The sequence below is a fragment of the Engraulis encrasicolus genome, unplaced genomic scaffold, assembly GCF_034702125.1.
Source record: "Engraulis encrasicolus isolate BLACKSEA-1 unplaced genomic scaffold, IST_EnEncr_1.0 scaffold_59_np1212, whole genome shotgun sequence".
NCBI lineage: Eukaryota > Metazoa > Chordata > Actinopteri > Clupeiformes > Engraulidae > Engraulis > Engraulis encrasicolus.
The window spans coordinates 135,394-145,393 of NW_026945917.1; the positions used below are offsets into that span (position 1 = coordinate 135,394).

General features: G+C 42.3%; 1 protein-coding gene across 1 annotated transcript in view; it reads left to right on the forward strand.

Annotated features, from left to right (window-relative positions):
* LOC134444571 (NACHT, LRR and PYD domains-containing protein 12-like) overlaps positions 1-10,000 on the forward strand; it is a 55,179-nt gene that overhangs the window by 22,637 nt on the left and 22,542 nt on the right. The gene's annotated exons all lie outside the window — the stretch shown is intronic.

The window sequence follows — 10,000 nt, forward strand, 5'->3', positions numbered from 1 at the left end:
GTTGAGTGAACTGTCCATACAGCGTATCTGCCTCTGTCCTGAAGTCTTCATCTCTCTGGCAAATGCATCTCACGTGCAAGAATTGACTGTAGGGGAGCCCTCGCTTGGTCGGTTCTGGGTGGAAGCTAGAGGCATGTAAACAACTGTTTTTGTCCGTAGGTTTCTTGTACAGTGTAGTATAAAGTTTGCCATCTTTTCGTTTGACCCATGTGTCCAAAAAATTTATTTGATTTTTATCGTATTCCAGGCTGAAGGTAATGGTGTCCACCAGACTGTTCATGTATTGGTGGAATTGTGTCAATTGTTCTTCTGTGCCTTTCCATATGATGAATAAATCATCTATATAACGTTTGTATGTTACGATATGGTCAGTGAATGGGTTATTGGTGTGTATGTACTGATGTTCCAAGAAGCCCATGAATAAATTGGCATAATCAGGGGCGAAAGTTGCACCCATCGCTGTCCCTCTGACTTGAAGAAAAAAGTCATTATTGAATAAAAAATAGTTCTTGGTTAGGACAAGTTTTGCCATCTCTGTAAGAAATTCAGTGGGTGGGGAACATTGGGGTCGAGTGTCCAGAAAAACTTTAGCGTTGTCAGGCCAATGTCGTGGGGTATATTAGTATAAAGACTGGTGACGTCCATGGTGATTAAAAAAACTTCATCTGCCCCCAAGTCAACTTGTGCAAGCGTTTCAATGAAATCCCCAGTGTCTTTGAGATAGGAGGGTAGGGCCTCCACAAGCGGTCTCAGGTGCGCATCAACGAATTGGGAGAGAGGTTCTGTTAGTGAACCAATGCTGGATACAATGGGGCGACCGGTTGGGAATGTATTGTATGCTTTGTGCACTTTGGGTAGTATGTAGATGACAGGGATGGTTGGGCTATCAGAGGAAAGAAATGTCCTCTCCTGTGTAGTGATATAACCATTCTCAAAGGCAACATTCAAGAAAAAGTCAATTTCCCTCTTATAAGCTGCTGTGGGGTTATTTTGTAATTTTTGGTAAGAAGCAGCATCCGATAGTTGTCTCAGTACTTCTTTTTCATAATCAGCTCTGTTCATACAGACAAGACCTCCACCTTTGTCAGCACTCGTAAAAATTGTATCATTGTTTTTGGAAAGGGAGGACAATGAATTGAGTGCTTTGGTGCAGTTACGTCTCTTAGGTGTGGTGGATGTAGACGAGTACATGGACTCAATGTCCCTGTCTACCAGCAAATTAGGTACATAAAGATGTTAGGTACATAAGAGATGTCAATAGCAGTGGCTTAAGGAAAGACCTCAGAGACTAAGACTAAGGAAAGAGAATATAGCTCACTTTATAGCTCACTGATCTGAACGAAGGGCTCTCATTTGCCACTTTGAATTATTGTGCAGCATAATTATGAAACCGTGTGGTTTAAATGCCCATTACTAATCAGCAGAGGTTATCAGCTCAGCTGTTTTGGACGTGAGAGAAATAGTCAGTACTAGAGACACAAAGAGGATGTCATGCAGCACACTAAACAGACCACCATGGAAACATTCAGATACAGATACAGATATCATCATCTTTGCAGTGGCACACACTACAGTGTGTGTGTGTGTGTGTGTGTGTGTGTGTGTGTGTGTGTGTGTGTGTGTGTGTGTGTGTGTGTGTGTGTGTGTGTGTGTGTGTGTGTGTGTGTGTGTCTGTGTGTCTGTGTGTCTGTGTGTGTGTGTCTGTGTGTGTGTGTGTTTCTGTGTGTGTGTGTGTGTGTTTGTGTGTGTATGTGTGTCTGTGTGTGTGTGTGTGTGTGTGTGTGAGCGCTGCGAAACATCCAATTGTTAAACAGAGGAGTAAGGCCAGAGGTGTGTGTGTGTGTGTGTGTGTGTGTGTGTGTGTGTGTGTGTGTGTGTGTGTCTGTGTGTGTGTGTGTGTGTGTGTGTGTGTGTGTGTGTGTGTGTGTGTGTGTGTGTGTGTTTGTGTGTGTTTGTGTGCTTGTGTGTTTTGGCTTAGACATAGGGCTGGGAATCGATCAAAATTTCCTGGATCGATTCGAATCCGATCCAGAATCGAATCGATCCAGAATCACATTTTTGCAGATTTGTGAGTATCTTTATCTTTACAAGTATAAGTATCTTTATCTTATCTTTTCATAGGAAAGCATTACAGAAATGTCAATTTGTTTATCTTGGTCTCTAGAGAGATGAACAGACCAAGGATATGGATCACTGGAACCATGTCGTGTGATCTGAAGAGACCATGATAAACAAATATACTTTAGATGGTGTCAAGCATGTGTGGTGGTAAGCAAGTGAGTTTTACAAAAAAAGTACATCCTCTCAATAGCCAAGCATGGTAGTGGGACTGACATGGTTTGGGGATGCATGAATGCTGTCAACATTGGCAATCTGAAATACACCTAAAAGAAACATGCATGTGAGGATGTGAGCGGTCACCCCCAAGTGGGGGGTAAGGCAACCATGAAGATGGGAGGAAAAACGGAAACGAGGGTCAGAAATCCAAAATATAGGTGTATTTTATTTTTTACAGTGCAGTATTAAATGTCCAAGTGCAAAAATCCACAGTCCAAAAATCCAACAAAAATATCCAACAAAAATGGAAAAAATAATCTTCAGTTCAAAAAGGTGCAAAATGTCTGTATGAAAAAGAATGCTTAAGAACTGCAAACAAAAATGCTAGTGGCTTTTAGCTCCGGTTTAGCAACAAAGTCCAGCAAAAATATAGCAGTCAAAAGCAGAGTTCAACTTACATTTTCCAGGCAGCCTCACATCAAGCCTCCTTCCCCCTCTCTAACCATAACAGAGAATGAGGGCCCCTTAAATAGGAAAACCCCTTTGCAGTATATTACACCCAATCAGAGTCCCCTGAAACCCCATTGGTTCTACTCCCTAAACCACCAATCACATTTCCCCACATAATATTTACAATATTAAAATTGGCCAAAACAATATCAAAGTACATATACATTATTCCCCCCACCAATGACATGTCATAACATAATAACCAAGATTACAAATAAACAACTAAATGTCGAAAATAACAAACAAAATGGATCGCGGACAATATGACAGTTTGATTGACAGTTAGACATGGACAGAAAAGGTGCGCTCTCCCAGCGGAAGCGCTTTCGCTGAGGAAGGATGGAGGCGGAGCTGGTGTGTGCAGTGGACTGGTGAGTGGAGGAATGGATGTTGAATGTTTGCGCAGTGAATGAGTGGACTGGAGAGGAAACTGTGGTGCGTTGGGTAGTGGAACATGCTAGCGGGTACCTCACTAGATGCTGTGGATGTTATGGAGGGACTGTTTTAACGGCAAAGTGTGAAATATGAAATGCGATGTATTAGAACCTCGTGGTTAATGGCGCCGCCCGCGACAACCAAAACTGTCCAAACTTTTCCCCCCCATAGTCACAACATTCACCCCAACAAAACCAGACACAACAAAGTTCATTTACATGTTGCACAAGTCCCGAATCAGTATTGTGTGTGTGTGTGTGTGTGTGTGTGTGCAAGTGCTCCGTTTGCGCAACCGAGAGAGAGAGAGAGAGAGTCACTTTATGCGCTTGCTGTTGCAAACGCTGTCTGTGCGCATTCATAAACGGAGCGGTGAGGAGGGGAAGAGAATTCACATCCTCACAATGCATATCAACATGCACTGTGATTACTGAAGCAGATCATGATATTCTCCATAGGATTCCATTCACATCTCACACCAATCTATTTAAGTCATATGCAGACTCAAAATGTAAAAGTTCAATGTAAAGAAAGGTTGAAACGAACACAGATGACCTCCCTTTTAATCCCTTTTCATTTCAAGACGATTCGAGACGATTCAAGACAACACAGCCCCTTCTCTACCGGATTTTAATCTGGGGTGTACTCACTTTTGTGAGGCCAGAGGTGTGTGTGTGTGTGTGTGTGTGTGTGTGTGTGTGTGTGTGTGTGTGTGTGTGTGTGTGTGTGTGTGTGTGTGTGTGTGTGTGTGTGTGTGTGTGTGTGTGTGTGTGTGTGTGTGTGTGTGCGCGCACGTGCGTGCGTGCGTGCGTGTGTGTGTGTCTGTGTCTGTGTGTGTGTGGAGCCATGAGGTAAACATAGAGGACAGGTGAGGACAGGTATATTTTCAAAATAAACTTTTTTTTTTTGTTGACAATTGCTGTGATTCCCATTATCCAAGGTGTGGAATGACCAGATATAACATTATTTAGATTTTGGATGTTTATTTTTTTATCAAAAACACCTGACATTTGGCCCCATTTTGCCTCATAACTTCACTACCATTTGTCTTAGAGCATTGTGAGTGGTACCACATGTAAGCAGACAACATTACCTTTCAGGTGATACCCAATATATTAGTATCCTATACAATTATAGCTGTCTTGTGTGAACATAACATGTTGCCATGGTGTTGGTCTTTAAAGCAGAACATGCTGCTATGGTGTTGGTCTTTAAATTTGGAATCCAGCTTTACAATACAGTGTTGCTATGGTGTTGCTTTAAAGCAGAACATGTTGCTATGGTGTTGTTTTAAAGCAGAACATGTTGCTATGGTGTTGCTTTAAAGCAGAACATGTTGCTATGGTATTGCAACAGCAGAACATGTTGCTATGGTGTTGCTTTAAAGCAGAACAAGCTGCCGTCAGGTCAGGCCGTCCGCCGTCGGGCCCATCTGCACAAAGAGGCTGCTGGTAGTGTATTCCCAGAAAACCCAGAGAATAAGAATATGTATCAGTTGGGTTGTATGTCATTGAGCATAAGTATATTATTTGATCCCCAGCAACCATTACAACAAGTTCTGGTCCCACAGTGCACTCTGCTTCTTACTTGTGGTTTAGCAGCCCGTTCCAGCCCTGTTCAGCTCCACAATATAATGTGTATAATATTATAATGTAATATACAGTAATATGTTGAATGTTCAGCTCCACAATCTAACATCAGTCACTTACATGTTGACAGCTCCTGGGTCTTTATGAATATAGTTGAATGGCTGCATGCTCAGCTTTACTTCCCCAGTGTCTGACCCTTCTGTCCTGCACCTGCGTCTTGGATGTGCACTGCGCACCACTACCTTACTTGAGCTCCTGGGTCTTTCGTGTGTGTGTGTGTGTGTGTGTGTGTGTGCGTGCGTGCGTGCGTGCGTGCGGGCGGGTGAGCGGGCGCGTCTGCGTCTGCGTCTGTCTGTCTGTCTGTCTGTGTGTGTGTGTGTGTGTGTGTGTGTGTGTGTGTGTGTGTGTGTGTGTGTGTGTGTGTGTGTGCGGATGAGTAAGGCCAGGTGTGTGTGTGTGTGTGTGTGTCAGTAGCGGCCGGTGGATGGGAAAACAGGCAGGGCAGAAATTTTGGCGATCAAGTCCATAATAATAAAATCAATACTGTATCATTTACGAGTTGCGTTGCGTATGTAGGCAAGACAGGAGAGCGTTCACACAGTGTTTGGTGTGTTAGTAAAACTCCACCTCCCGTGATACACCGCACTTATCAGGCATGCGCGTTATCTGTTCAACTTCTGTTCTGAAGAAAGCTGTTTTTGACATTTCTCTCCACGCAGCTAGTTCTCTTGCTCATTTAAGCAGAGTGACTGCATACACATGTTAAGAAATTACAAGAAAAATGCTTTGTCTGCTCGCGGAGTTGGAGTTTGCGACAAGCAACACGACAACAATATGCACTCCACGCAACCGGACAGCAACAGCAATCAGGAAAAGGCTAGCACAGCATCGTAGCCTTTGCCAAAGCAGAGCAAAACTCCTCGTGTGCAAACATACTCGTTTGAAATGTAGAAGCATTTTTTGTAGACCAACATGCGAAACAAACTCTCCTACAGTACAAGCTGCTGCTGCATATAGGCGAGTGATCTCGCCTTCACCGTTCGTACATTTGATGGAACCAAATCAACAAGCCCTGCAACACTATTCAATTCAGTCAGTCGTCCCCTTGCTGCCGGTTCAAATGCACCACAGAACCAAATGCCATCAATACCGGGAAAGGACGTGCCTATTTTCGAAACGAGTAGCCATGGTTAAAACTTAACAGGGGAATTGTGCATTCAGCCACTGAAGCTCACTATCCAACAGACTCGCTCCTGTTCTGCAATGCTAGGCAGGACCGTGAGCAGGTGTATTTTTTTAGCTAGTTTTCGGGGACACAGCAGACAATACTGAGCATAAATGAAGCTGTCAACAACATCCCAAGCTCAATAAGCTCAGATATTTCATTAAATAACTTCCAGTTTCCCTATTTTACAAAGACTTGATTCATAATCCCTCACGCTTTGTTTAAACTATGTAGTAAGCCCAACACAGCTTCTCAGAGAATGTTGTCAGCTAGTCGGCTAGTCGTGGGGGTAGCAGAAGCAGATTTTACATTGCAAGCCCACAAATTTCATTAAATAACAGACAGTTACCCATTAACACTAGAACTACCAGGATTTTTCTGCCTACCTAGAAGTACCAGAGAGGGGTCATTTGACCCGGCGGCTTTTACCTAATACACTAATCACTCATTTTGTTATGGTAATGAGGCTGTTAGGGGCCGTGTGTGGGGTGAGGGGTGAGGGGGTCACACCTTACAGTGCTAACAGCCAAGACAAACAGGGACAGACAGCTTCTTCCCAAGGGCTGTCAGCCTCCAAAATCACCACAGGTAAATAGCAACTTGCATGAAGATATCAGCAGCAAAGACAGATAGCACAGTTTGGCGGACAGTGTGTTACAGTTTTTCTCAATTGGTTTGGCTCATTTCTTGAAACTGAGATGTCATTCTCAAAACATGGACAAATCCCAAAACTAATTTGCAGTTCCTCACAACAGGATGGCATTTATCATTGCTTTCATCAAATTTCAAATGCTTTTGTACATGTCTCAATCATTTAGTACATCCTTGCAAATGGCTATGTACAAGTATCCTACATTTAACACAATCAGCTTACATTTAGTAGAATTTTCAAATGAATGTACCTTGCTGATCTATCCCAATTGGTTGATTCTCAGTGTAATGGTTGTCCTGAAAACATGTCAGCACATTTTCTTCATATAAGTCATCAATGAATGTGTGAATGTCCCATGTGATCATGACGAATCATATGACTGCAACCAGATAATGGTTGAATTACAGTTTTTCTCGATTGGTTTGGCTCATTTCTTGAAACTGAGATGACATTCCTATAACCATTGGGTCATTTGGCCAAGCATTCTTACACTTCTGCAAAACAGTTCAGATAACTAGCAAAATGTCATATACCTCCCAAAACACCTCATTCTTGCATCAGCACTAAACCGTCTCACATATAAATAGTCAGTACCATCAAAATGGCATAGATCCTTCTCAATTGCTTTGGCTCATTTGCATTCATTTAGTCCTTCTGTCAAAATAAACTGGATGGTTCAGCATATGGATGGTTCAGCTATATGGATCCTCATCACTTGCTCATATCACCCCAAAAACAGTTTACCCATGTGTCAAAACTAAATTTCTTCCCCACATATATCATCAGTACCCCCAAAATACATTGTCCCTTTGTCATTGTGTAAGCACTGCCAGTCAAAATGGTTAGGTGTTTTATCTACGTTCAGCTAACAGATTTCGACTATGTATAAAAATGAAAAAGTGAGTGAAACCATTGAAGTTTGACAACACAGATAATTTACCAAGGACATTTATCAGTAACTTTCTTTACTGTAAATTCATATACAGAAAGTAATGCCCATATATCACAGGTTTCTCATGGGTTTGGCTCATTTCTCAAAGCAGAGATAACGTTCTCAAAATAACATGGATAAATGCCAAAGCAACTAGCAATTGTTCAAAACAGAATGTCGTTTGAAAAAATGTCATGAAATTAGCCAAATAACAGAGGAAACTGTAGTATACACGGTTGTAAAATTATTTTCTACTAACTAGTAAAGTTACAATACCATCTGACCTGTTGAACACTGTCATGAATTTACTATGTAATGAAATTCTTAAAATATGATGTCCTTGACTGTTTTGGGAATTGCGTAGACCACTTTGCATATGATGACTTACACAATGAAATAATGCTGACGTGTTTTGGAGAGGGCAACCATTAGACTGAGAATTGTCTAATTCGTTTAGATAAGCAAGGTCAATTTATTTGGAAAATGTGCTAAATGTATGCTGAATGTGTCAACTGAAGGGTATTTGTACATATCCATCTGCAGAGATGTACTAAACATTTGAGACATGTACAAAGCATTTGATATCTGATGAAAGCAATGAAAAATGCCATTCTGTTTTGGGAAATTGCAAGTTGGTTTGGGGATTTGTCCGTGTTGTTTTGAGAATGTCATCTCAGTTTCGAGAAATTAGCCAAACCAATCGAGAAAAACTTTAACGTGTGAATCTCCCATGCCATGTGACCATAACGACTCATGTGAATGCAACCTGGCAATTGTTAGATGGATAAATACCAGTGCATGTGGACTACTGCTTCATTTCCCTCAAGATTTTTTGGGTGAAAGAAGCTCCTCTCCAAGGAACGAAGATGCAGAGATACAGCACTCAACAGGCATTGGAAATGATCCACACACGCACACACACACACACACACACACACACACACACACACACACACACACACACACACACACACACACACACACACACACACACACACACACACACACACACTCACACACTGTGTCTCAAGTGACAGCTGTGAGCTGCTAACAGCCACATTTCCAAAACAAAAGGAGTGTCCACAGAGGGTCCAAAGGGTCAAATGACCCCCTTGTGGGGCTTTTAGGTAAAAAGGTCAATTGACCCCTCCGTGGTAGTTCTAGTGTTAAGCAAAGACTTCGGTCATAAAACCTTAAACTTTGCTATAGCAAATATACAAACTGTACCTACCCCAAACATGAATCCTTAACCAGCCACTTTTTTTTTTGCGGCAATGGAGTTAATAAAATCCCACAGGTTAGAGATGAGCGGAGTAATATGTTTGTTGTATATTTTTCAAAGCAGACAGGGCCACCAACCTGTCATTGGTCAGGGCAGATCATCTGCCCTGATAGCATCCATAAAGTCGCGGTTATGTTATGATATTATGCTAAGTAGGCTACAGTGCTAATTTTGTAGAATGGGATCAGGGCGAGGGGGCCGGGCTTAGCTGAGGCGCTGAGAAATCTGCCCAGGCCAGTGGCGATAGACCCTAACGTTAAACAGCCACACTGGATGTAGGCCTAAACTAGACTTCTCAACAAAAATAAAACCCGATTCCACTCGCAAAGATCGTCACAAACCACAAAATTGATGTAATATGATTCTCAGTGTGATTGAGGTTGCAATACATATTCTATCTACAATTTCTGAATGGATCTACTTTTCTGAGAAGAAGAATCTGCCCTGGTGTGTGTGTGTGTGTGTGTGTGTGTGTGTGTGTGTGTGTGTGTGTGTGTGTGTGTGTGTGTGTGTGTGTGTGTGTGTGTGTGTGTGTGTGTGTGTGTGTGTGTGTGTGTGTGTGTGTGTGTGTGTGTGTGTGTGTGGATAGTGGACCCATGAGGTAATCATAGAGGACAGGTGAGGTCTGTGGGACTACGGGACTCACTAGTTTCACGCCCTCTCGACCGGGAGGGCTGTACTTGCGCCTTACGTCATTCAGAATGACAGCTGCCCCATGCTGCAGAGGTAGATGGCTATGTGTTTTCAGATGAAGTAGCCTACACCATCAAGTAAGGGATTTTACAAACGACACCCCGATGCAACCTCATGTATCTTTATACCGTTAAAGCGGGCAGTTTATTGGGTTTTTTAGGTCAGATTAATGTAATGTAAACCACAGCAGAATTACATTATTACAAAATTCATTGGAAAATGGCGTATAGCACGATGTAACTTTTATCTTGACCACACATAACAGCTCGCAGTGGTCACCGCTGATGGAAGCCAAATTGGTCCCGTTATTGAGGCATATAAGAAGCGTATTGGTTATCTATATTATTTGGTCAAATGCCATGTAGGCTATCAGCATATCACATATCATAATAGCCTCCCGTAAGATCTG